Source organism: Vulpes vulpes, chromosome 4 (genome assembly GCF_048418805.1).
Source record: "Vulpes vulpes isolate BD-2025 chromosome 4, VulVul3, whole genome shotgun sequence".
NCBI classification, from domain to species: Eukaryota; Metazoa; Chordata; class Mammalia; order Carnivora; family Canidae; genus Vulpes; species Vulpes vulpes.
Window position 1 is genome coordinate 55192055 of NC_132783.1, and position 26672 is coordinate 55218726.

The following is a 26672-nucleotide window of genomic DNA, read 5'->3' on the forward strand; positions in this document are numbered from 1 at the left end:
GAGCAGTTGAACAATGGGAGGTACTTGCTCTTAGGGGTCCTTACTACTCCCTTCTCAGTCTACACTGTATCTTAAGTTGCCCATCGGACTAGCTCTCTCAAATTAATCACCTTGGTCACACAGGCCCTCCCTGGGGGAAGTAAAGGATGGAGCTGAATATCTGGGTATCCTTTGCTCCCGTGGTGGCGAGGTGCAGGTCATTAACATGTGTTTGCCTTAGTAAAAGAACAGATCACCACCACCACCACCACCACGCATGCCCCTCTTGTGGGAAATGCAGAACATGCCAGAACTGAGTAGCTAACTGCTGAGCAAGTCCAGTGGAATAAAGCTGCCCCCAACATAATAAAAAGTTAAATAGTATTCAGGGATCATCTCAGGCAATGGTATGGACTTCCTTTAGTTAGGTAACTCACTATTACACTATTACATTCTATGTGGCATGTATGGCAAAAATCACTCCCTGAAAACCAAGTGGACCCCACTCTGTTGGGTTAACTATGGACTTCTGGAAATAATGCATGGCCTTACCTTCCTTATGATTGGATTAGCCCATACACTTGGGGATGAATTATCTCCCACTGATTAAACTGGAGTTAAATCCTAGTGATTTCTCATAATTGGGATATTGTTAAAACTCGACATCATGCAAAGAGGGCTTCTTGATGGTTTTCTCCCTTAGCCATATTTGTCCCAGGAGCCACCTCCATCAATGTGGGGGGCTTTAGGCAAGCATACAACCAGCCACCTTTAAGCAAACCGAGCATACAGTCACTCTCCTAAAATGATGAAACCACACAAATTCAAGAACTAGCCCTTCAAAACTGGATGGTCCTTGACATTTTGACTGCAGCCCAAAAGAGGAACCTGTGCTCTCATTTAAACAGAATGTTATGTCTCTATTCCAAATTACTCAAAAAATGTTAACTAAAGCCATAACAGATTTAAACACACATATAACTGCTGTAGATGCCCTAGTTCTAGATCCTTTTAGCAGCTGACTAAATTCGATTGCTTTCAAATGGAAATATGCCCTGCTAAGCATTGCTGTATTTCTTGGTCTTCTCTTTGGTTGTTGTCTGACTTTGTATTTTGTCAAATAAGAGCCCACGCATGTACTAGCTCAGAGATCCCCTTCTGTCCTCCTCAGCAGGGACACAAGAAACAAAATTCTCCTAACCTATCAAAATCTTCTATTCCAAAATTGCTACATTTAATTATCCCTGGCCCGCAGGAAGTAGTTACAGCAGAAATGACCCCTGACTTTTCTCCTTCCACTGAAATGGAATGATGACTTGACAGTGAGGATTTGAAGGAGGTCCCAGTCATTGCCCAGATTGACTCCATTTATTTAGCCTTCAACCATTTCCTCTTAATGATTTTGTTTTTCCCTCCAGCTTATCTGTTAACTCAGGCAAAAACCCAGCAGGCAAAACATCCCGTGATGGCAACCAGCACTACCCCTCAAGCAATCACTACTCCCCTGATGCCAGCAAGACCCCACGATTGACCCCAAGACAACTGTCAGCCTGACCTTTGCTACTGCTGTGAGTACCTACGGATCTTTGTTCCATGTCTTCTCAATTTAAACTTAGAAGTATTCTCAGCACCTTGGAGATATTCTTAGGACATTGGTCTCCTGTCTTCCCAGTGCTGACCTCACTGAAATTCCTTTCTTGTTTCACCACTACTTGTCTCTGGGTCTTTAGAATTTTTTAATGGCAAATGGCAGAACCTGATCTGTTTGCTGCCCCCACCCACACCACCACCTTGGGGCTGGGTGTTCTTGCATCCTTGAGCTCCAATAACAAGATGAGAGAAATAAATGTGATTTTAAGAGATCTGCATAACTTTGTGACCAGTATCTTCTAATTAGTACAAAATCATGCATGGAAAAAGATTCACTGAAAGCGTAAGACAGATGAATGGATTTTAACGTATCAAAGTAAAAACCAAGACAAAAAAACACCCTCAGTGATAGGATTTCAGATTCCACACTGCAGCCAAGCTTTAAGAAAATAGGACTTGTATACTTTTGGTATGATTAAAATACTGCCCCCTTTTCTGTGTGCAGCTGGATCTTCTCTTCTTCATAGATTTCAACCAAAACAACATTACAACAGATTGAATACAGAAGCATATGAGAATCCAGCTGCCTTCTACTGTATTAACCTTCTACTTAACAGTAAAGAGATTTGCATGAATGTAAAATAAGGCCATAACTGTTGCTAATTTATTTTATTTTGGATTTTTTTTCAATTACAAAGTATTTAAATAACAAGTAATGGGTTTATTTAATAAATAATATTTAACATATTAAATATCTCAATTTTAATTTTTAATATGGTATCAATAGATAAAACCCATATATAAAAAACTTTGGGGTTCTCAATAATTGTGGAGCACAAACTTATTCCATGTCATTTGCTAATACTTTCATGTCCCTCTCACCTCTCCACACTTATCACAGCTTCTCTTGCATTATAGGTTATACTCTTATTAACTATTCCCATGTAACCTCTTAGCATCTAGATCAGCTTTGAGAAAATATGGCCAGATTACCTGGGACTTGTGTTAAAAACACAGTGGCGTCTAGAACTATCGAACCAAAGTCCTTGTGTGGTAGGGTCCCACAGCTAAGCATTTCAGCATATTCTCCAGGTAATACTTGTTTCTGCTTATATGTGAGAACCACTTACCTAGATCACGGATATTTAGAAAATAATGTTAAGAGCTTTTGATTCACTAACGGTTTATAATCCCTAAAATCATTTTAGAAGTCATGGTTGAACAGCATTTATCTTCAGAGATCGCTATCAAACAAAATACCATTGCATGCATGTATTCTTATTGCCATCATAGAATGATAAACCTTCAAGGAAAGAAAGTATAAATTCAGAGAAAAAGTCTACTCCTAAGAATTTTCTGCTTGCCATTTCCCTCCCCTCCCCCCACTGTTTTTCTCTTTTTCTTCCTAATACCAATTATGATCATCTGTGCTTTAAACAAATTGGTACCAGACATAAGTAAGATGAAACAGTATTTCATAAGAGCATTTACTCACAGAGTCTCCATTTACCACAGGCCAGAAATGTAACAATAGTAATATTACAAGTACATGTTTCCTCTGTGAACTGTGTTAATTGTTCTGGCACTATTTAAATATGAGGAAATAAAAGAATACAGCAAATGGTTACCCAAAAAGAGGGAATCACCAGATTATGATTACACCTGAACCTACTCAGGCTCTAAAAACTGTAAATTAGTGAGGGTAATTTGAAACCAAAGCAAGATTATACTTGATTTGTAATAGATCTAAAAATACTAGAGGAAAGTGCAAAGAAATTTTCTGGAACTAGATACTGCCTGTGGCTGCAGTACAGCAATACAAACATGGGTGTTATTACTTCCAAGCATTTTGAAAACACCACTGTGTCCTAACCACAGACTTGACAGACTTACAGAGTAATGAAACTGAACGAAAGAGACATTTTTGATCTTTAGGAGGTGGAGGGGCAAAAAAGTCTTTGGTATTCGGAAAAAAATTGGAGAAAGCCCCATATATAACATTTGTTATACTTTGATGTGTTCATGATCTCCCTAGCACCCAATTAGGGAGCCCGTGAGGTTCTGCAGACTTCAGGTGAAGAATCACTGGGCCCTGAGAATAAGCATTTCAGCATATTCTCCAGGTAATACTTGTTTCTGCTTATATGTGAGAACCACTTACCTAGATCACGGATATTTAGAAAATAATGTTAAGAGCTTTTGATTCACTAACGGTTTAGAAAATAATGTTAATAATGTCCAGTAAGCTCAAACTAGACCAGCTCATAGACCCAACTTAAGTTTACAAGTTAAGAGGTAAGATCACCTGTCAATCTTCACTGCCCCTTTAAAAACTTAGAGCTATCTTATGAATGCCCAGTGCAGTGAAGATTTGCTAATGAAAACAGAAAGATGTTACAGGACACTAAAACACCATCTATACAGCAAAATAACAAGTTTCTCTGTACAGTGAGAATATGCTAATCAGTCTACATTTTCTAAATTAATCCTACAGTGACCAAGTATGCTAAAACCAAAAGTAAGGGGACACAATTTAACAAATAGGGTAGAATTTACAAGATGAGTTAGATTATTTCACAATCTAAAATTTGTTCTTAAATAACAAAAGAGTATTTTTTATTAGCTCTTTAAATTAATGACCTTTATAAATGACACTTGAACACATGTAGTGGCAACAATATATGGCATATATAACATACCGTAAGTATGATCACAAATATGTACTAGATATTGTAGGGTTTTTTTAAGATTTTATTTATTTATTCATTAGAGACAGAGAGAGAGAGAGGCAGAGACATAGGCAGAGGAAGAAGCAGTCTCCAGGCAGGGAACCTGATGTGGGACTTGATCCCGGGACTCCAGGATCACGCCCTGAGCTGAAGGCAGACGCCCAACCACTGAGCCACCCAGGTGTCCCTGTACTAGATACTGTCATCCAAGAGAGAAGACAGAATCATCTTTCCAATGCTCCACCATCTATTTGACAAAATATACAGACATATGTTTAGAATTACGTATATTTACATTTTTAATTCTTAAAAAACTTTAGAAGGCAAAATCTTTCTAACACACCCTAGTTGAAATTAAAGGAGGAAAAAGAGGGCTACATAGGTTAGCTTAATCCAAACTATAAAATATCTCTTTCAACGTACTACACATTTGGTCCACAATAATCATCCAGTGATTCTACTCTTTAATAGCATTTTTAGGTCTAAAAGTTATATAGGTCAAATCTCCTAAGAATTGCCACTTCATTTCAATGGAATGTTATTTAATGAGGACACTGCAAAAATCACTTCACAAAAAGAGGTCTGCTCAAGGTTGCCACTGGAAGATATCAAATAAAGCAGACACAGGAAAAGGGAGAAGAGGCAGAGGAGGAGAAAAGATGAGCAGTCCAAGGGGCCAGAACTAGCAGGGAAAACAGTATCATAAGCACCACTGGAAATTAACTACTCTCCTTGTAGCTGTGACCTCCATGCAAAGTAGTTCTCCTCTCACTGGTCTTGAGAAAACCCTCTTCTTCCCCAGGCACTCTTCCAAAGCCTTACCCCACATCTCTCAGGTCCTCTACTATGGTCTTCAAACTGGGGGTACAAGGAAATTCACAAAAGGTATGAGGGCCGAAGTTTTAGGCAAATCTCTTTCCAAGGTCCTTAACTTCCAAATGCCCTCTTCAGGCCTTTCTTTCACTTCTCACTTGCCTTTCCCTAGCTGAACAGGAAAAGCAGTCCTCTCATCCCCAATCAAGAGTACATTGCTCCCTGGTGTAAACACCTTTGAGGCCCCAAGGAAGAGAGAGAAGAATCCCTGAGCTCAAATCAAACAATAATCATGGGTGATTCCTCATTTAAGACATCCAGGTAGGGGCGCCTGGGTGGTTCAGTCAGTAAGTGTCTGCCTTCAGCTCAAGTCATGGTCCCAGGGTCCTAGGGTCCATATTGGGCTCCCTACTCTGCGAGGAAGCCTGCTTCTCCTTTTTCCCTTTTTCTCCTTTTTCCCTCTGCCCCTCTCCCTGCTAATGCTCTGTCTTTCTCTCTCAAATAAATAAGATTGTTTGGGGGGGGGGGGGGGGAAAGACATTCAGGTAACCAACCTGTAGCAAGGCACATGCTTTCTCTATCTAGCTATATAGCAGAATTACAAAATGAGGTGAAGATTTTCTCTGATAGGTCTGAAAATGAAGACTTGCAGTTTCTCAACATTCTATGGGGGTGGGAGCGTCGTACACAAGTAAAAAGGTCCAGAACTACCGCCCAACTTCAGCTTACTCTTCACTGAATGAATGTCTTTTTCTCTACTTCTGGTTTACACTTTTCTGTGTCTCCTTCTATTTGTGCATTGTTAGAGCATCCCTCCTTACTCTCCTCCCCAGGACTCCTGTCCTTCCGTACCAATTACTTATTCTCAGCCTACAAACAAGTTCAAGGTTCAAGTTTTCCAAACCCCAACCCAATAAACACACACACACACAAACACACAGTATCTTTAAAAAAGTGTTTTTTAATTTTAGAATAATTTTAGATTTACAGAAAAATTGCAAAGAATTCCCATATACTTCCCCAGTCAGTTTCCCAATTTTCACATATTATAGCATTCTGTCATCTGTTGAAACTGAGAAATCAACACTGGTTTTATTACTTTTAAACTTCAAACTTTGTTGGAATTCAGTTTTTCCATCAGTGTCCTCTTTCTGTTCCAAGAACCAATCCAGAGCATCACACACTGCACTCTGTGACAGTATCTCAATTTTACTTGGCTTTTCATGACCTTCACACAGTTTTGAGGAGTTCAGGCCAAGTGTGCTATAGCATGTTCCCCTCCCTTCCTCCACTAATCTGGGTTTATCAGATGTTGTCCCTTCAAGAGAGGGAGGGAATTATACTATACATCTTATTTGGAATTCTTCTGTGGGAAAGATTTGCTTCTCCTCCATCTATTAATTTATAGAACCACTTTTTTATATAAGTATGGGCTCATGGTTATTTTATCCTTTGGGCTATAATTCAGTGCTACATGATTTATTTTATTCATCAAATTGTTCCATCCCTGGCCATTGGGTGCTCTCAGATTAACTCTTTGTCCCTTTGATTTGCTCCCATTCTTTTGTCTTTTGAGCACTTCCTTACCTTCTGGTACTACAAGATGCTCCAGGCTCATCTATTCTTCTCTACCCAATTCTAGAACCAGCTATTTCTCCCAGATGTTAGTCTTCTCTTCTTAAAAGCTATCCCCTGGATTGCCTGGGTGGCTGTAGGTTAAGCATCTGACTCTTGGTTTTGGGTCAGGTCATGATCTCAGGTTAATAAGATAGAGCCCCGCATTCGGCCCCACATCAAGCTTCACATGGGGCTCCTGGCTCAGCTGGGAGTCTGCTTTTCTCCCTCCTTCTCCTCCCTCTCCCTCTCTCTCTCTGCCCCTCCCCCTGCTTGAGCTCGTGCTTTAAATAAATCTTCAAAAGAAAAAAAAAAAAAAGCTATCACCCAATCTCTTGCCATCCCAGGCAAACTTCCTAAATGAAGAGTAGTCAGTCAGCTTCCTTTGTGATGTCCGCAACCACCTTCCTTCAAAGCTCTCTTCCAAAGTGATTTTAGGATACCACTCTAATTGGGGGGAAATCATTTTATTTTGTTTTATAATCCTTTCTGTTCACCCATTCATTGTAAGACATTAGAAAATTTCAATTAACTCTCATTCTGTATGTGGTCTTGGTCAATATCATCAGTGACACTCCCAAAAGTTTAACTCCGCCCCAACCTCTCTCCATGACTCCACATTCATTCTTTCCAGCTGCCCAAAAACACCATCCAGAGTATCAAAAGGCACTTGGAAGGTTGTCTGAACATTCACTTAGTGAAAAGTGTATCACCCTAGAGATGCCAAAAGATACCTATCATTCAGCCTGAGCTGTTGCTTGAGTCTGCAAAGGGCATTTTCTCTGTAAAGAATACAATGTTTCCGTCTCCAAAGAAGGGATGGTCAAGAACTGAGGGAGGAAGGCTGGAGCTGGTTCCACTCTTGCAAATAAAAGCAGAAGGCAGAATTTATAAAGGGCTTCCAATTAGCAATCAGGAGGGACATGAGTAACATAAAACTAAAAAAAAGTCATTATCTTTATAATGTGTTTAACTGTGATGAACAGCAATAAACATCTTAAAATAGCAGCTGCTTCCTTAAATTTTTGACTAGCAAAAACCAATGAGTGTGCACAGTAACAGGTGGTGTGTGCAGAGTAATGAAACCTTTTTAAAAAGGAAAGGCAAACAAGATGAGGGAAAGAAACAAAATCAGCCTGAGAAATGGCCACAGACTAGGCAGTGACCCCCCAGCAAGTCACGCTCAACAGGGCCAGAATTATTCTGATGCCAGCTCCAACGCAGTCCTCTCCCTCTGGTCCCTTGGCTATCGACCAGTATCCATCACCCAAACTAAAGATCAGTTACTCACTCCTTTTCCTGGCTCCTTCCTCACATGCAATTACCACCCACTCAAGAGACCCAGAGGTCTCTTGAGATAGAAATGCAAGGATACAGTGGTGGGGAGTTCTTCATTTAAAATACTTCTCCAGGGCAGCCCCGGTGGCGCAGCGGTTTAGTGCCGCCTGCGGCCCGGGGCATGATCCTGGAGACCCTGGATCGAGTCCCACGTCGGGCTCTCTGCGTGGAACCTGCTTTTCCCTCTGCCTGTGTCTCTGCCTCTCATTCTCTCTCTGTGTCTCTATGAATAAATACATAAAATCTTTAATAAAATAAAATAAAATACTTCTCCATTAAAAAAAAAATTCTCCATTATTTTCAATTTAAAGATTCTTATTTTGAGGGCGAGAGTGAGCATGAACACAGGTACACAGGGGAAGGGTGGAGGGAGGAGAATCTCAAGCAGACTGTGCTTAGCTTGGAGCCAGACACTTAGACTCAATTCCACAACCCTAAGATCATGACCTGAGCTGAAAGCAAGTGTCAGACGCTTAACTGACTACACCACCCAGGCACCCTTCTATTATTTTCAATTTATACGACTATTCTCTAAGTACTTTTTCTTCCCTTGGGTTGAAACATCTTCACTCTCCTGTTTTACAAAAATATCTCATGACATGGGAAGATATTATAACATGGTGTAAGGGGGATGGCTGGGTGGCTCAGGGGTTAAGTGTCTATCTTTGGCCTAGGGCATGATCCCAGGGTTCCGGGATCGAGTTCCGCACCAGGCTCCCAGCATGGAGCCTGCTTCTCCCCGTGCCTGTGTCTCTGCCTCTCTGTCTTTCATGAATAAATAAATAAAATATTTAAATAATAATAATAATAATAATAATAATAATATAGTGTAAGGTCTTTAAAAAAAGCAATTGCGGGGCACCTGGGTGGCTCAGTTGGTGAGGCATCTGCCTTCCATCCAGGTCATCAGCCCAGGGTCCTGGGATCAAGCCCAGCATGGGGCTCCCTGCTCAGCAGAGGGCTTATTTCTTCTCCCTTTCCCTCTGCTGCTTCCCCTGCTTGTGTGTGTGCTCTGTCAAATAAATAAAAATCTTAAAAAAAAAAAAAAAAAAAAAGCAATTGCAATACAGGTGCATTTGTTAGGAACCCACTTCATCAAAATTTAATTGAATATGTGTATTAAAAAGACTGACTGGGCCTCTGAACCAAAATGCTAGCCATAGATATTTCTGGATGGAAGGATCAAATGGCTTGTCTTATCCTGGGCATTTAAATATTTTCTAAGTGTTATAAAATGAACACATATCTGCATTTCTAGTCATTAAAACAAAACAAAAAAAAAATCACAATTATCATAAAAATAAACTATACTCAAATCTTAGCTCCAGAAAGGAGACCAAGGTCATCTAATCCACATCTCTATGCAAGAATGCTTTCTCTACCTAGTTTGTTTGCAAATCTCCAATTTAATCTATTGTAATTAAAGGGCAGCCCTGTCCACCAATAGCCAGGGATGAACACCAGAAAGTTCTGTGCTCCACAAAGCTAAAATTGGCTTCCCTGCAGCCCTCATCCACTGGTTATACTTTGGCTCTCTTAATCTTAATGTAGCTATCCAGCTTTCTTATGCTTACTGGGTATTAGAGGGTGTTTCTTCTTCAGTCCTTTTTCCTTATACCTATGTATGTTTTCATATTTAAAATGCATCTAAAATAAAATAAAATGCATCTACTCTAAGGGTATCATGTTGGGTGAAGCCCAGTCTGCTGGATCTTTGCCTTGTAATTGAAATGTTTAGTCATTTATTTTAATTATTGATATTGTTGGGTTTAAGTTCTACCAACTTGCTATTCGTCTTCCAATTTCCCTTGAGATTCCTGTTGCTCCTCTCCTGCATTCTTTTGCAAATTTTCAGGCCCCACCCAAACCCACAGAATCAGAAACTGTTGGGTGGGGGGGGTAAGGGGGCACCATCAGGAATTTCAACTAGCCTCCAGGTGATTCTGTTTTCTACTAACGTTTAGAAACCACTGCTCTAGGGCTAATAGAAGGCATCCTTAACATACCAAATTCTATTTAGAGTACCTATTCCCAGCTTACACTTTCATCATCTAATTCCTTTTGGAAATTTAAAATAATCACAACGTCTTCTAGAACCCCTACCATTCTCTTAGCTCAGGTTTTTTTCTCATATATCATCGTGCTTTTTCAATAGCTTAAGAATTCTCTCTTGCCAACTTTCTCTCCCCACTTAGCCTTCAACACTACTGCCAGAATATATCATTCCTAAAATACACATCAGATGTTACTCTCTTGTGGAAAAAAAGATAAAATGCGCGTTTCCTACAGCCTCCAGGATGATGACCATACTTCTTACAGGGACATCCCACATACATACCCTTTGGGTCAAACTTCAGCAGCCCTGCTCATCTACCAACTGCTTCCTCACCTTATCACCTCTACTGCCAGCCAGCTTTGCACAGAGTATTTTCTTTGTTGGAATGCTCTCTTCCCCCTCCTCCAGCTGGAGTCCCCACTACCATTTTTCAAATCCCAACCAATGCAGCTCTTTTCCGAAGCCTCCTCTGCTAATCTTAACCTTGATGCTATTCCACGAGCTCCTAGCTCTCCTGTATATCAAGTCAACAGGGTGGGACAGGATCAAGGGGATTGTTTGCTTGTTTGAGCAGAAAGGCGGCTAAAAGATAACTCAGCTATGGGAAACAGGGCTGTGAAGAACTCTGCTAGTGGCAGCTGCAAGGCTGCTTCCTACACCTGAACCCCAGGGAGAGCTCTGCCCCAGAACCAGCACCACCGAGGAACTCTCTCATTATGTAATCGCTGGACTCTGACCTAGGTCCACAAATGGACATCAGTGAACTATTTTCAACATTTCAAAAAGGCCAAAGGAAAGCACGTATTTGCCCATGGAAAGTATGTGCAGGACTGTGCTCTGGACCTTTCTGGAGCTTATGCCAACTCCGTGTGGTAACAAGAGGGAGTTCATTCTCACCAGGAAGTCTGACTGACAAGTTAATATGGATTAATTTTAATAGGAAAGCGAAGTTGTTTAAATGTATAGTTTGTTTAGTAGAGAGATGCTTTCAAAATACGCAGTTCCAAGGAGAAGGGAGAAATAATAACAGAAAATAATAATATAAAACACACAGAGAGGACATGTTTGAAGACAGGCTACTTCCCCACAGATGTGAATAATGGAAATGATTCAGATCCTTCAGACTGGGCACTGGTTCACAGCCTTGACTCTACAGGAGAATCACCCGGGGAGATTTAGAAATTCCTGAAACTTGGGCCACACCCCGGGGCCAATTACTCTCTGGAGGCAGGTAAACGTCCTCAGGTAATTTAATGTGCAGCCAAGTTTGAAAATCTCTGCTTTTGAGCCTTACGACCTCAAGTGAGGGCTGCAGAGCAGAAGCGGTACCCCTATGTGGGAGGCTGCTTAGAAATACAAAATCTTAGGGGCTCCTGGGTGGCACAGTGGTTGGGAAGCTGCCTCTGGCTCTGGACGTGATCCCGGGGTCCTGGGATAGAGTCCTGAACATCAGGCTCCCTGCATGGAGCCGGCTTCTCCCTCTGCCTCTCTCTGTGTCTCTCACGAATAAATAAATAAAATCTAAAAAAAAAAAAAAAAAAAAAAAAAACCAGAATCTTCGGTTCCATTCCAGACCTACCAAATCACAATCTGCATTTTAACAAAATTCCCAGGTGATTCATACACCCAATAGAGTCTGAGAAGCACTGCACTGTAAAATACAGAAGATTTAAGAATTCCTTAAACTCTCAAAGACCAGTGACCAATATCGTCCCAATATTAAGTCTAAAACAATAATCTCTAAACAATGTTTGAGGGCTTTTCCATTCCTTCAAAATAACCTCAAATTTTCTTGAGTACATATATAAGAAAAAGGGAAGGATTCAGGGCACCTGGGTGGCTCAGTCTGCCTTCACCTCAGGTCACGATCCTGGAGTCTGGGGATCTAGCCCCCAAGTCAGACTCCCTGCTCAGCAGGGAGCCTACTTCTCTCTCTCCCCCTCCCCTTGCTTGTGCTCTGTCAAATAATTTTTATTTTTTTAAGATTTTATCTTTTCATTCATAAGAAACACGGAGAGGCAGAGAGGCAGAGGGAGAAGCAGGCTCCTTGCAGGGAGCCCGATGGGGGAACTCGATCCCTATACCCAGGGATCACCCCCGAAACCAGAGCCAAAGGCAGACGCTGAACTGCTGAGCCACCCAGATGTCCCAATAAAATCTTTTTTATTTTTTCATTTTTTTAAAAGATTTTATTTATTCATGAGAGACACACACAGAGAGAGAGAGAGAGAGAGAGAGAGAGGCAGAGACACAGGCAGAGGGAGAAGCAGGCTCCATGCAGGGAGCCCGACGTGGGACTCGATCCCAGGTCTCCAGGATCACGTCCTGGGCTGAAGGCGGCGCTAAACCGCTGAGCCACCCGGGCTGCCCCCAATAAAGTCTTAAAAAAAAAAAGACAAAAAAAGAGAAGGATGTAAGAATTGGAAGAGAGGAAACATTTCCCCATCGCTGCAGACCATTTTCTCCTTTTGTGAGCAAAAAAAGTTTACACAGACAAATCACAATGATCAGTAAATTGCAGCTCATAAATTACATTAAGATCTAATCTTCACGAAGCGCCTGGGTGGCTCAGTGGTTGAGCATATGCCTTCAGCTCAAGTCTTGATCCTGGGGTCCTAGGATCCAGTCCTGGATGAGGCTCCCCATGGGGAGCCTGATTCTTCCTCTGCCTAGGTCTCTGCCTCTCATGAATAAAATGTTTAACAACAACAACAAAGAAAGATCTCATCTTCCCACACATAAAAAGAGGTTATGTCAACTACTGACGTTTGTCTATGATAGCCAGGCTTGTCCTAAATGTGTTTTTATTTCTAGCAGATGTTTGAATTGAAACAATTCAAAACCTAATTTGAGGCCCAAGTTTCGCATTCCATTCCATTCCAAGAGGGCAGAAGCTCTTCTTCAAAAACTCAAGGGGAGGTGGTTCACCGGAGGTCGGGAGCTCTGCCCCCTACCTAGGTCACATGCAAAAAAGGAAGATTAAAATGAAATGAAAGCAGCATTAAGCATCTATTATGTCCAAAGCCCTGTACAACCTTACAGGAGAGATTTAAGTCTTTGTCTTCTAATCACTAACTCAGGGAAAGGGACATTTTCTAGGTCCTAAATAACTTGAACATACAACAAATCTGACGAACAAAAAGTTGATTCATAACCAACCAATCCATAACCAATGAATTCATAACCAATTCATAACCAACCATAACCAATATAACCAATTCATAACCATAACCAATTCATAACCAATTAACCACCCAGCCTGGGTGGCTCAGAAGGTTTAGTGCCATCTTCAGCCCAGGATGTGATCCTGGAGACCCGGATGGAGTCCCGGGTCAGGCTCCCTGCATGGAGCCTGCTTCTCCCTCTGCCTATGTCTCTGCCTCTCTCTCTCTCTCATGAATAAATAAAATCATAAAAAAAATAAAAACCTCTTCATGATCATGGATCTCTAAGTTATTGAGTTAATTAATTAGTTTTAACCACCATGTTTAAGAATTCATTTACACCAAAATTACACCAGTTTTAGTTCACCGTGTTGCCTGTAGTCTCAGCAAGGAGGAGACTTTCTGGCTAATCCAATTAGAACTCAGCCAGTTCCAGGGTCCAAGGTGAGAACTCTTAGCTGGGAACTCTACTCCTAGTTGACAGACTAGTTAGTGCCCTTAACACCTCAAAGCCAGCTGGCCTCGCCTTGTGACTTAAAATGATTAACCACTTAATAGTAGTCCCCTACATTTTATCCACTTGGAAATTCAAAGAAAGATGACTTTTCCCCCAAATACAATATTCCCTCAGTTTGCATCCTTGAAATGGTTAGTAACATCCCTAAATACATGCCAAAGTCTGGGAACAGTGGCAAGAAGGTGCTGGGAATAATTCTGTTAGTGATATTAACTGTGAATGTTTGCTGAGCACCCACAGTATACAGTGCTTTGCCTGTATTAATTCCCACTGCAAGCCATTAAGCCAAGTAACAGTACTGCAATCCCTGCTATATCCATAATGAGGGTAAGGCCATGAAGTTGGGTGATTTCCTCAGTCACAACTGGTAAGTGGTGGGATGGAGCTATAACCCTGGCACCCTAGCTCCAAGAACTCTTGCTCTTAATCACGATGCCAAGTAGACTCTGGAGAAGCTACTGTTACACTGTCAAGCTGTCAATCACAGAACCACTTTTACAGCCTTTCTGTAAATATTTTTCCTGACATCTAGCTATGTTTCATCACAGCACTCCCAAATTTGTCATTACTTTTGAACTCAGCTAGACAGCTTCTACAGAAGGCAAATTAGGGATTTATGATCACAGTTGAAAGACATTCGAGGGGTGCTTGGCTGGCTCAGGCCAAAGAGCTTGTGATTCTTCACCTCGGGGTCATGAGTTCAAGCCCCACATTGGGCATTGAGCCTACTTAAAATAAAAAATAAATAAGATATTTGATATCTGCGACCAGGGCATCTACCATATTTCAATGACTAAAGATAAGGATATAAAAGAAGCACGTTGAGGTAAACATGGAACTCCAGTCCTGGTATTTACCTGATATTTCAGGTGCTATGAACACTCAAGTTTCCCACCATGAAGATGTGGTTAAGAGATGCCCACCTCAGGGGATCCTTGGGTGGCTCAGGGGTTTAGCACCTGCCTTTGGCCCAGGGCACAATCCTGGAGTCCTGGGATCGAGTCCTGCATCAGGCTCCCGGCATGGAGCCTGCTTCTCCCTCTACCTGTGTCTCTGCCTCTCTCTATGTCTATCATGAATGAATAAATAAAATATCTTAAAAAAAAAAAAAAAAAAAGAGATGCCCACCTCCATCCTAGCAGAAAGTCTGCAAAGCTGTAAACTAATGTTACTGAGTCTGAGGTAACAGTAACACAGCTATTGATAGTGGTGTCATCTATGACAATCACTTTGTGAAGAGAAAGCGATTTCAGAATAAGAACTTGGCTGAAACAATTTCAACTAATAGCATTTCTCTCTCCTACCTCTTTTCTCTCTCCTTTACTAAATGCACAGTTGCAGAGAGCTATATATGTAGGTTACATATTTCCAACCTTAAATAAGTGGATCACAGCTGATAAAATAGTAAACAGAAAATCATTCTCTATGCAAACAATTTTTCCTATGCTCATACACTTACTTATTCTCAGCGTTGAACCAAGTTCCCGAGAAAAACAGCCTCACAGCCTACATGTAATATTTAAGCCCTAGTTTTTCAATGAACTTTGATGACATCTATAGCATGTTACCCAAAACATCTTTGGCAAGTAGCTCCTTGTGCTCTGCTTACCCACTGTTAGTGGCTAGCAGTGTTGCTCTTGGATGGCATCCTCTTTGTGGGCAGTCTGAAATTGTTCTTGGGAGACCTGGGATTTCAAGTTATACACAACCTCTGCTGTACAGCTTTCTAGAGATGTATCCCATGGGCTTGTGTTTTCTTCATACTTCTTTCATGTCAACTGCTAACCAAGACTCTTTTTGAGTATTACCAAAACTGGAGTGCTGATGGCACCTCCTGGAAGAGGACCAGCTATCTCTACAATTTATGTAGCCTTAAAGAAGTGCTAAATTGTTACTACTCTAGAACAGTTATTGCCTCTGGTTTCTTTCACTTCTTGAGGAATGAAGTCTTCTACAGAGAGGGCTGACCCCCAGCCAAATCTGACTCAGCCCAGTCCATATATTGTTGTCAAGCCCTCAAAGCTCAGAACTGTTGTGGTCAGACCCTGGCCCTGAGAGGGCAAACGGCCAGGAAAAAAAAAAAAAAAAAAGATATCATAAAGGAGCTTTCTAGGGCCTTGGGTCAATCAGACCATTGAGGCTGAGCCCTGGAGTTCTTCCCCATGAGGTACACTGTTAAATAAAGCCTCATCCACATGCAACACTGCTGCATGCTCAGAACAGCATAAGATTCTGAGGAGGAAAACAAGAGGGAGTGGCTACTGCATAAGGAGCAGAGAAAAAAAAAAAAAGAATCTAATCCTCTTCCTTATTATGCAGGTAAGAAACTCAAGTACCAGGGTTTCCCAGGTTTAAATAGATTTTAATATGATTTTCTTAAAAAATGTGACCACAAGGGAATCCCTAGGTGGCTCAGCGGTCTAGTGCCTGACTGGCCCAGGGCATGATCCTGGAGTCCCACATCAGGCACCCTGCATGGAGCCTGCTTCTCCCTCGGCCTGTGTCTCCACCTCTCTCTCTCTGTGTCTCTCATGAATAAATAAATAAAATCTTAAAAAAAAAAAAAAAGTGACCACAATAATATTGTCCCACCTAAAATGTTTTCTTTAAATAAAAATAGGGGGATCCCTGGGCAGTGCAGCGGTTTGGTGCCTGCCTTTGGGCCAGGGCGTGATCCTGGAGACCCGGGATCAAACCCCACGTCAGGCTCCCGGTGCATGGAGCCTGCTTCTCCCTCTGCCTATGTCTCTGCCTCTCTCTCTCTCTGTGACTATCATAAATAAATAAAAATTAAAAAATAAATAAATAAATAAATAAATAAATAAATAAATAAATAAATAAATAAATAAAAATAGGGGTACCTGGGTGGCTCAGTCATTTGAGCACCCAAATCTTATTTTCAGCTCAGGTCATGATCTCCCAGTCCTGGGATCACCCAATGTCAGGCTCTGCACTCACTGCAGTCTGCTCCAGATTGTCTGCCCCAGCCCCCCACCTCAGCTCACGTGCACGCTATCTAAAAAAGTAAACTCTTTTTTAAAAATTAAAAATAGGGCAGCCCAAAATAAATAAATAAATAAAAATAAAAAATAATAAAAAATAAAATAGGGCAGCCCCGGGTGGCTCAGCGGTTTAGCGCCGCGTTCAGCCCAGGGCGTGATCCTGGAGACCAGGGATCGAGTCTCATGTCGGGCTTCCTGCATGGAGCCTGCTTCTTCCTCTGCCTGTGTCTCTGCCTCTCTCTCTATCATGAATAAATAAATAAAATCTTTTTTAAAAAATTAAAATTAAAAATACAATTTTTAATATTAATATTAATAAAATTTTTCTATAATGGCCTCAAATGTCTAGTTAGTCTTCAAATTTAATAGGTATGCTTAGATCAAACAGGATCCTTTCACCACAGGGTATGTCTCTTGGACTTTTATATAATATACATATTTTTTCATACAGAATTGTTAGAAAAAAGATTATTCCTATAGTGTTCTCACATTATGGATTTTGCTGAAAGCCAGCAGGAAGTGTCCTTTAACGCATTTCTTGGTCCAGTGTACTTCCTATAACTGGCTTGACCAGATTCCCATCCAAACTTTTGGAAAGATTCTTTCACAGGTGGTTTGCCTAAATCCCATTGAATCACATTATGATGTACAATAGTTACCTCTTTTAAAAAAAAATCTAATGTTAAATAATGGATCCAGGCGTTATCAGCCACCCTAAACCATCCCATTGAAAAGCTTCTCACCACTTTTTAAATTTTTATTTATTTATGATAGTCACACAGAGAGCGAGAGAGAGAGAGTCAGGGACATAGGCAGAGGGAGAAGCAGGCTCCATGCACCAGGAGCTCAACATGGGATTCGATCCCGGGTCTCCAGGATCGCGCCCTGGGCCAAAGGCAGGCGCCAAACCGCTGCGCCACCCAGGGATCCCTTCTCACCACTTTTTAACCTAATGATATTATCAGCTACTAGTGATCACTGCCTATTTAGTTTGAGAATGCCAATACTGAAATGATAGTATTCCTTTTTTTTTTTTTAATTTTTTTTTTAATTTATTTATGATAGTCACAGAGAGAGAGAGAGAGAGGCAGAGACACAGGCAGAGGAAGAAGCAGGCTCCATGCACCGGGAGCCTGATGTGGGATTCGATCCCGGGTCTCCAGGATCGCGCCCTGGGTCAAAGGCAGGCGCCAAACCGCAGCGCCACCCAGGGATCCCTGAAATGATAGTATTCCAATGCTTTCACTCCTTGTTAATTTTTTCCTGTAAATAACTCTTCCTCATTAACTATTCGATTACCCAGTTCAGGAAGCCATGATAAACACTTGGTACTTTATTTTATTTCCATTTTTTAAAAATTATGAGTTGGTTCCCTACCATTTTCCAAAAGTGAAAATGGATTTTCTTGTTTTAATATCAGTTTAAATCCACAGGTTTAAATGTATTTGAAACCAAATACATTTGGTTAATGTATTTGATTAATACATCAAGTGTAATTGATTAATCCACTCAGTTTTATTTTTTTGTGCACTTATGCTGACATTTGGCCACTGAGAAACCCTTCAGGTTGTTTCTGGAGTCTTTTTTGCTATCACTCCAATAGCCTTTAATAGTGCTTTCCTTTCTGGTAATGACGAGAAATTGTAGGCTCATCTTGTACATTTCTAGACCCAGACCTAAAATCAATCTTCACTCCCTAGAGTCTGGTTCCTTTTATTGGGAAATTGTACGTATAATCCATACTGTGGGATCTGAAAGAGAGCCCTGCTGCTGGGTTGGCCATTTTTTAGGGTTTTTGTTGGTTTTTTGTTTCGTTTTGTTTTGTTTTTGGTCAAGAGACAGAGGAAGAAAATGGATTTTTTTTTTAAAAAGATTGCATTTATTTATTTAGAGAGAGCATGCAAGCAGCGGAAGGGGCAGAGGAAGAGAGAAAATCTCAAGCAGGCTTTACAACCAATGCAGAGCCTGAGGGAGTGCTTGATCTCACAACTCCAAGATCAGGACCTGAGCCAAAATCAAGAGCCAGATGCTCAACTGACTGAGCCACCCAGGCGTCCCAAAAATGCAACTTAAAAAAGATAATAGACATCATTAGTTTCCACTGATGTTTCAATTAAATTTAAGATTTTAAACAGGTTTTTTCACACTGGTGAATTCTCTCAATGTGATGAAGTAAAAGTTCCTTTAACGTAAGCATTACGATTCTCTCTCCCCCTCTGCCCCTCCTCCACACTCTCTCAAAAGAAAAATAAAAATACTGTGATTTAAAACATTAAACACTTTGAGAATTAAAGGGTTTTATTTCTTTGCTTAAAAAAAAAACAAAAAACAAAAAACTAAGAGGGCAGCTCGGGTGGCTCAGCAGTTTGGCACTGCCTTCGGCCCAGGGCGTGATCCTAGAGACCCAGAATGGAGTCCCACGTTGGGCTCCCTGCATGGAGCCTGCTTCTCCCTCTGCCTGTGTCTCTGCCTCTCTCTCTCTCTCTCTCTGTCTCTCATGAATAAATAAATAAAATCTTTAAACAAAAAAACAAAAAAAAACAAAACGTAGAGTACTCTGAACAGTGTTTGTCTTCTTGTCACATAACTCACGACACAAAGCAGGACATCTATCTCTTCTACACCTTGGCCAATTGTCACATTCCTAAGTATGGATCAACTCCCAACATCTTTATCCTTGGCTCTTTCAATGTGGTGAAACGTCTCCGTGTGGTGAACTAAGGATTCCTTTCATGTGTTTCCCCTGGAACATCGCCCTCCTTCTCATCCCAAGCGCTTTCCTTATTATGTCAGTAAGTACCTCTCCACTGGCCCTCTCTGGCTGCACATCCCCCGTCAGCCACTTCTTCTGTAGCTTCCTTTATGCTCTTTCAGCATTTCTCTCTTGGCACTGTCACGTTCTTTTTCTTTCTGCGCTTTCATATTTGTTGGCGAATTTTCTCTTTCAATTATCCATTTATGTGAAATGTCCCAGGGGTTTATCACTGGGAGACAAGGAGTCAACACACCTACAGCCACTAATCCCGGCAGGCTCTAACAGAAGTGCCCTGATTGGTTACTGATCATGCTGTCCTTTGTTATTTATACAGTGATTTGTAGAGTAATGAGGGAGTTTGCACTTTATGAAATTGCTGTGCTAACTGAAATTTGAACCACTGCATTTGAGGATTGACATTACTGAAACCATGATAACGGAAATTTGTGCACTGGAACTGTGCAAGGCAAGAACAGACTATAATTCCTATCAGTAAAGGCAAACCACCAACTTGAGAAACTATAGATTCATTTGTTCATTGTTCCTTCCCACTTTTAAGGGCTGGTTTCATCCTCCACAATTTTATTTTATAATTATGTCTAACATTTAGCAATTCCAAGATGAGCCACAAAGCAAGGCATATTCAGGAAAGTGTAGTTTCTATTTTTGTCCTCCTTCCATCAGTTTTTCAGTTAGCTATTACTTATTCTTCTGGTATGAGCAAATACATATACATTTTCATATTCTTCCCTTACTATATTTTACTAGTTTTTTTTTAAGACTGACTAATTTATTTGAGAGAGAGTATGTGCCTGCACACAGGTTGGGGTGGGGGGGAGTGGGGAGCAGAAGAAGAGAATCTCCAGCAGACTCCCCACTGAGCAGGAGGCCCAAGGCAGGACTTGATCCAGAACCCTGGAATCATGAGCCCCAGGCAGACACTTAACCAACTGAGCTACCCAGGTGTCCCAAGCATCTGACTCTTGATTTTGGCTCAGGTCATGATCTCAGGGTCCTGGGCTGGCACCAGGAGCGGGAGTCCTTGCTCAGCAGGGAATCTGCTTCTCCCTCTCCCTCTGCCCCATCCCCCTGCTCATGCTATCTTGAATAAATAAATTAAATCTTGGGCAGGGGGAGAGTCAGATGCTTAACTGACTGAGCCACCCAGGAGCCATGGCTTCCCTTACTATATTTTTTAAAGTAATCTCTACATCCAACGTGGGGTCAAGAGTCTCATCCTCTACTGACCAAGTCAGCCAGGTGCCTCTTCTCCTACTACTACTTTTTCTTTTTTTTAAGATTCTATTTATTTATTCATGAGAGACAGAGAGAAAGAGAGAAGCAGAAGGAGAAGCAGGCTCCATGCAGGGAGCCCAATGTGGGACTCAATCCTGGCACTCCGAAATCATGCCCTAGAGCTGAAGGCAGATGCTCAACTGCTGAGCCACCCAGGCATCCCTCTTACTACTTTTCTTACTATCTTACAAAAGATAACATAATTAAACATAGTATTCTGCACCTTTATTTTTTTGGACGGGGGTGGTGGGGGTGGAGGCAGAGGGAGAGGAAAGGGGAAAAAAAGAATCTTAAGCAGGCTCCACACCCAGTGCTGGGCCCCAAGCTGGACCTCAATCTCACAACCCTGAGATCATAACCTGAGCTGAAATGAAGAGTTGGATCCTTAACTGACTGAGCCACTCTGCCGCCCCCCCCCCATTCTGTACCTTACTTTTAAAAAACGATATATCCCTAGAGATCATTACTTACTTTTTTTTTTTAAAGATTATTTATTTATTTATTTATGAGAGACAGAGAGAGAGAGAGATGCAGAGACACAGGCAAAGGGAGAAGCAGGCACCATGCAGGGAGCCTGACGTGGGACTCGATCCCATGTCTCCAGGATCACACCCTGGGCTGCAGGCGGCGCTAAACCGCTGAGCCACCCGGGCTGCCCGAAATCACTACTTTCATAATGAATAAAGTTCTCATTTCATTTTATACTTCGATAATGCTCCATGAAGTTGAAGTACCAGCTAAGCTTATTTATGTATATATGTACGTAACCTCTGCACCCAATGTGGGGTTGAACTCAGGACACTGAGATCAAGAGATCCATGCTCTTCTGCTGAGCCAGCCAGGTGCCCCCCACAGTACCAGATTTTTTTTTTAACCAACTTCCTAATGATATTTAGGTTATTCCATCTTTTGCTGATACATTTAGCCTGTAATGAATAACCTGTAGATACTTTTTTTTTTTTTTTTTTCCCCAGTGTATCTTGGGGATAAATTCCAAGAAGTGAGCTGGCTGAACCAAAGAACAAATGCAATGCAATTTTGCTACTACTGCCAAACTCCCCTCATAGGGTTATACCAGTTTGCATTCCTGCCAGCTATGTATGAAAGTATTTTGTCTCCTACAGTCTTATCAATAAAACGTCATCAAATTTTTTAATTTTTATCACCCTAATGGACAAGACATGATAGCTTAGTGTAGTTTTCGTTTGCATCTCTTTTATTTTGCATGACGGAGCATCTTTTCTTATTAAAGAGACACTGTAAAATTGTAATGTAACCGTTCTGACAGGGTTGCTATTTTAGAATAAGTATTTTCAAAGAAAATTTTCACAAAGATAAAAAGTACTATTAAACACGCACCTTAAAAATCTAATTAAAAAAAAAAATCTGAGTAATTTAAATACCCATCCACCCCCACATAGGCTTTATGTGAATCAGTTTATTGAATCAACACATATTTGAGGGTTTTGCTGTACCAGGACCTGCCCTTGGCATACCATCAGAAGTGTGGTTTAAAAAACAAAAACAAAAACAAAAAAAAACAAAAAAATTTAAATAAATAAAACAAAGGAGCATGGTAAAGGGGTATGGGAATGCTAAGGATGAAATGTTCAGTGAGGAGCCCACTAGTTTAAAGACCACTGGAGTAGAGAGTTACCTGAGGTATTTTCAATAAGGAGTAGTTCACTAAGCCAAAAGACAAAGGGTTTTCTGAGTTTAGAGATGGTCTGAGCAAGGAATGATAAATGTTTACAACAGAACAAGTCTGCCTTTAGTATTAAAAAAAAAAAAAAAAAAAAAAAGGCAGTGAGGTAGGTTACAGATGCCAGAGAATTATGGTGAGAAAAGCAGGGACAGACAGGGACACCTTGGGTGGCTCAGCAGTTGAGCATCTGCCTTTGACTCAGGGCATGGTCCTGGAGACCTGGGATCAAGCCCCACATCTGACTCCCTGCATGGTGCCTGCTTCTCCCTCTGCCTGTCTCTCGTGAGTAAATAAATAAAATCTTAAAAAGAAAAGAAAGAGAAAAGAAAAGAAAAAAAGAAAAGAAAAGCAAAGCAAAGCAAAGCAAAGCAAAGCAAAGCAAAGCAGGGACACAGCCAAAAGCTTAAAACTATAGCTGTAATAAAAACCTATAACTAGGTACCTCTAATCAAACAGAAAACCCGATGCTGATTATGGATTAAGTCCAAGAACAAAGAGCCCAGGAAGGTACTTCATCCAAGGACGAGGATATATCCCCCTGTCCCACATGAGTGGGATAATTTCTATTCAGGATTAAAAACTGAGAAATGAGCAGGCTTACTGTGAAACTTTACACTGTGCAGTTTACTAAACAGATTCTGTCAGGACAGAAAACTGAAACATAACAATGAAAAATAATCTGTCTTCAACAAGACAGCGTCAAAAAAAATAATTCTGAGAGTCTTTGATTGAAGCAATTACTTCTAAACAAAAACCCCAATACAACCAAACCACTCTCATTAAACCTATCAGCAACCATTTACCTTTTCCCTTACACCCACCAATTAATAGTGCAAGAGTCAACACAACCCAGGGCAGAGTACACAGTTGATTCATCTTTGTATCCCCCACAGCACCATGTGCAGTAGGCACTCAATAAATACTTGGTGCATTAAAGAATGAAAACACCCTCCCATAGCAACATGCCCAGACTTTTCCATGGGAGGACCTTTCTCCTGAATTATAAGTTAGGGCAACTCCCTAGTAAAGCTTTCAAATAAATTCAACAACCACTTCTTGAGTGCCCGGAATGTGCCAGTGTTAGGCACTGTCCTTGGCAAGGGTATGTAAAGATGAGTAACACATAGTCCCTAACACCCTGGGGGAATTCAGTCTAGTGGGAGAAACACAAACTATAAAACACAATGGGAAAATGCCACCATGGAGATAAAATAATGTGGGAACACAGGTGAAGGAACACATAATTATGCAGGGAACAAAGAGAAAAGGTGAGGTCAGAGAATCCACAAAAATACAATCCCAGTCCCCTCCTCCCCAACACGCAGGCTCATGCTTGCTCTAAAATGATCTTTGAAAAACAGAAGGATCAAGTCATTCCGCTGCGAATAATCCTTAACAGGTCTGCAATAGGTCATAGCTTATTTCCATGTAACACTAAGTCCACAATCACCACCCCTGCAGTTTAGTGGCACCTGCTGTACTAGACACCATTTCCAAGTACTTTACAGGTAGCTATTTAACCTTACAATAACCTGATGAGGTTGGTGCTATCGTCTCGGCTTTACAGATGAGGAAACTGAGGCACAGATTTTTTTTAAAACCTTGTCCTATATAACAAAATGCCAAAGGCTGAGACCTGAGCCTATTTCTGGCTCCAGAGTCCTCTGCATCTTTCCCCCTTCTTCTCAGCCTCATTTCCTTCCTCTAGGTTCCTCACACTATAAAACTTCAGTACTACCAAAGTACTTTAAACCCTGTGAACACAAGTCGCTTTAAACCTCTGTGCTTTTGCATGAAAAGCCCTGCAGCCACCTCTCACAAATCCTTCCACTGCATGGCAGGAAAAACCTTGTGAGCTTTCATACTACCCAAGAGTCCTTTGTTACATCCCTGTATCATTGAGTTTATCACACTCTGTTATAACTATTTGTTTGCATTTACATTTCTACACACAGGTCTCCTATACTTATCCTGTGATAATTAACCTTTGTTATGCTTTACGACAATTACTTGGGCTTTTTAAGATTTTATGAGAGAGAGAGAGAGAGAGAGAGAGAGAGAGAGAGAACATAAGCAGAGGGAGATGCTGAGGGAGAAAGAGAAGCAGGCTCCCCACCAGGCAGGAAGCTGACTCTAGGCTCCATTCCAGGACCCCAGGACCATGATCTGAGCCAAAGGCAGATGCTTAACCAGTTGAGCCACCCAGGCGCCCCTATAATTACTTGTTTAAATGTCTTTTTTAAAATGTCACCTCCTTGGGGATGGAGCCCCACATAGGGCTCCCTGCTCAATGAGGAGTTTTCTTCTCCTTTTCCCTGCCACTCTCCCTGCTGTGATCTCTTGCTCTGCACACACGCTCTCTCTCAAATAAGTAAATAGAATCTTTTTATTTTTTATTTTTTAAGATTTTATTTATTTATTCATGAGAGACACAGAGAGAGAGAGAGAGAGAGCCAGAGACACAGGCAGAGGGAGAAGCTGGCTCCACGCAGGGAGCCCGATGTGGGACCCAATGTGGGACCCGATCCCAGGTCTCCAGAACCAGGCCTGGACTGAAGGCGGCGCTAAACCGCTGAGCCACCCGGGCTGCCCAATAGAATCTTTTTAAAAAATAAAATAAAATATCACCTCCTTGGAGAAGCTAATCCTGACCCTCCTTTTTTTTTAATCTAAAATTGACTTCCCTACCCTCCCAAATTAATTGCTTTCTCAGATCAAAGGGGTTTTTCACTCTCACAGAACTTCTCACAGATCAGTTTCCAAAATTTGATTTCTTCTCCCCAACCAGAACATACGCTTCATGGGGGGCAGGAAACATAAGGTTTGTTCTGTCATTCTATTTCCAACACTAGCACTTAGGAAGATTAATAAATATTTGTGTACCTGCTACCTTATACTATTAACTCCTTGAAAAAAAGATCATCTTAACGAGTTTTTTATCTCCAATATATAACGCATGCAATAACCTCAATAAATGTTTGCTGAATTGAAACCAAATAAATAAATAATTGTTATGGCAGGATAAACAGGATTTCCCCCCAGGAAAACAAAGTAGTTTTAGAAGATCATTCAAGGCTTGGGATCAATATGGTCAGAAACAGAGGGACAAGAAGCAGTTTTTTTTGTTTTGTTTTGTTTTTTCATTTTATTTACGTGAGAGAAAGAGAGACAGAGAGAGGGATAGAGATCATAAGCAGGGAGGAAAGGGAGAAGCAGACTCTCTATTGAGCAGGGAGCCTGATACAGGACTCGATCCCAGGACTCCGGGATCATGACCTGAGCCAAAGCCACCCAGACACCGCGAAGAGGCAGCTCTCAGTGAAAAGGTTCTCTGTGCAGCAGGGAGCCCAGAGGAGAGCTAAGGAAAACACTGGAGAGGTCAGCACACCAGGCTGCAGAGGGACTTGCACTATTTGTCTTTAGGCAGCAATGATGTAGCAGAGTTTTTAAGGCGGTTGTGGTTTTTGAAAGATTGTTCCAAACAGAGGGGGCTAGCAGAGGCAGCTGTTAGCTGCAGATACAGGGAACTGGAACCTGTAGCAAAACAAGACTGTCGACGTATATTCAGAAGATGGAAGGAAAAGAAAGAAGGCCTGGAATCTGAGCCGGCAAAGAACAGCAGAATCTCCTACACCACAACCTGCCAGCCTGTTCTTTGTATCATGACCCACATATTTAGCTAGTCACCAAAATTCTTTTCTGAATTCAATTTATATGACCAAGACGTTACGTCCAGCTTTTTCTCTTAAGTGTGTACTAATGCTTTCCTGTGATTCTACACTGTTAGCCTTTAATATGTTTTATATGAATGCTTTTAGAAGAAATATCATCTTTCAGGAAATCACAAGCTAGCAATTCTTGATGGCACTTCTTAATGCCTTCGTCGACACTCGACACTCAGAATCAGAGGAAAAAAGCAACTCCACAGTTACCAAAATGATTACAGTTAATATATATGACTGCATTTACACAAAAAGTTTAAGAGGCACTAGACTTAAACACACAAGTTGAACTCTTCCATAGCACCACCTGGAGCAAGAGGAGATGACCGCAAAGAAAGTGAAAATGAGCAGAATAACCACAGTTCTCATCAGAAAGATCTTATGTAGGACAC

The 26672-nt window shown here is 41.3% G+C and overlaps 1 protein-coding gene across 3 annotated transcripts in view; it reads right to left on the bottom strand.

The window, feature by feature from the left end:
• The window catches only part of AFF1 (ALF transcription elongation factor 1), a 200990-nt gene that overhangs the window by 131420 nt on the left and 42898 nt on the right, over positions 1-26672 (bottom strand). The gene's annotated exons all lie outside the window — the stretch shown is intronic.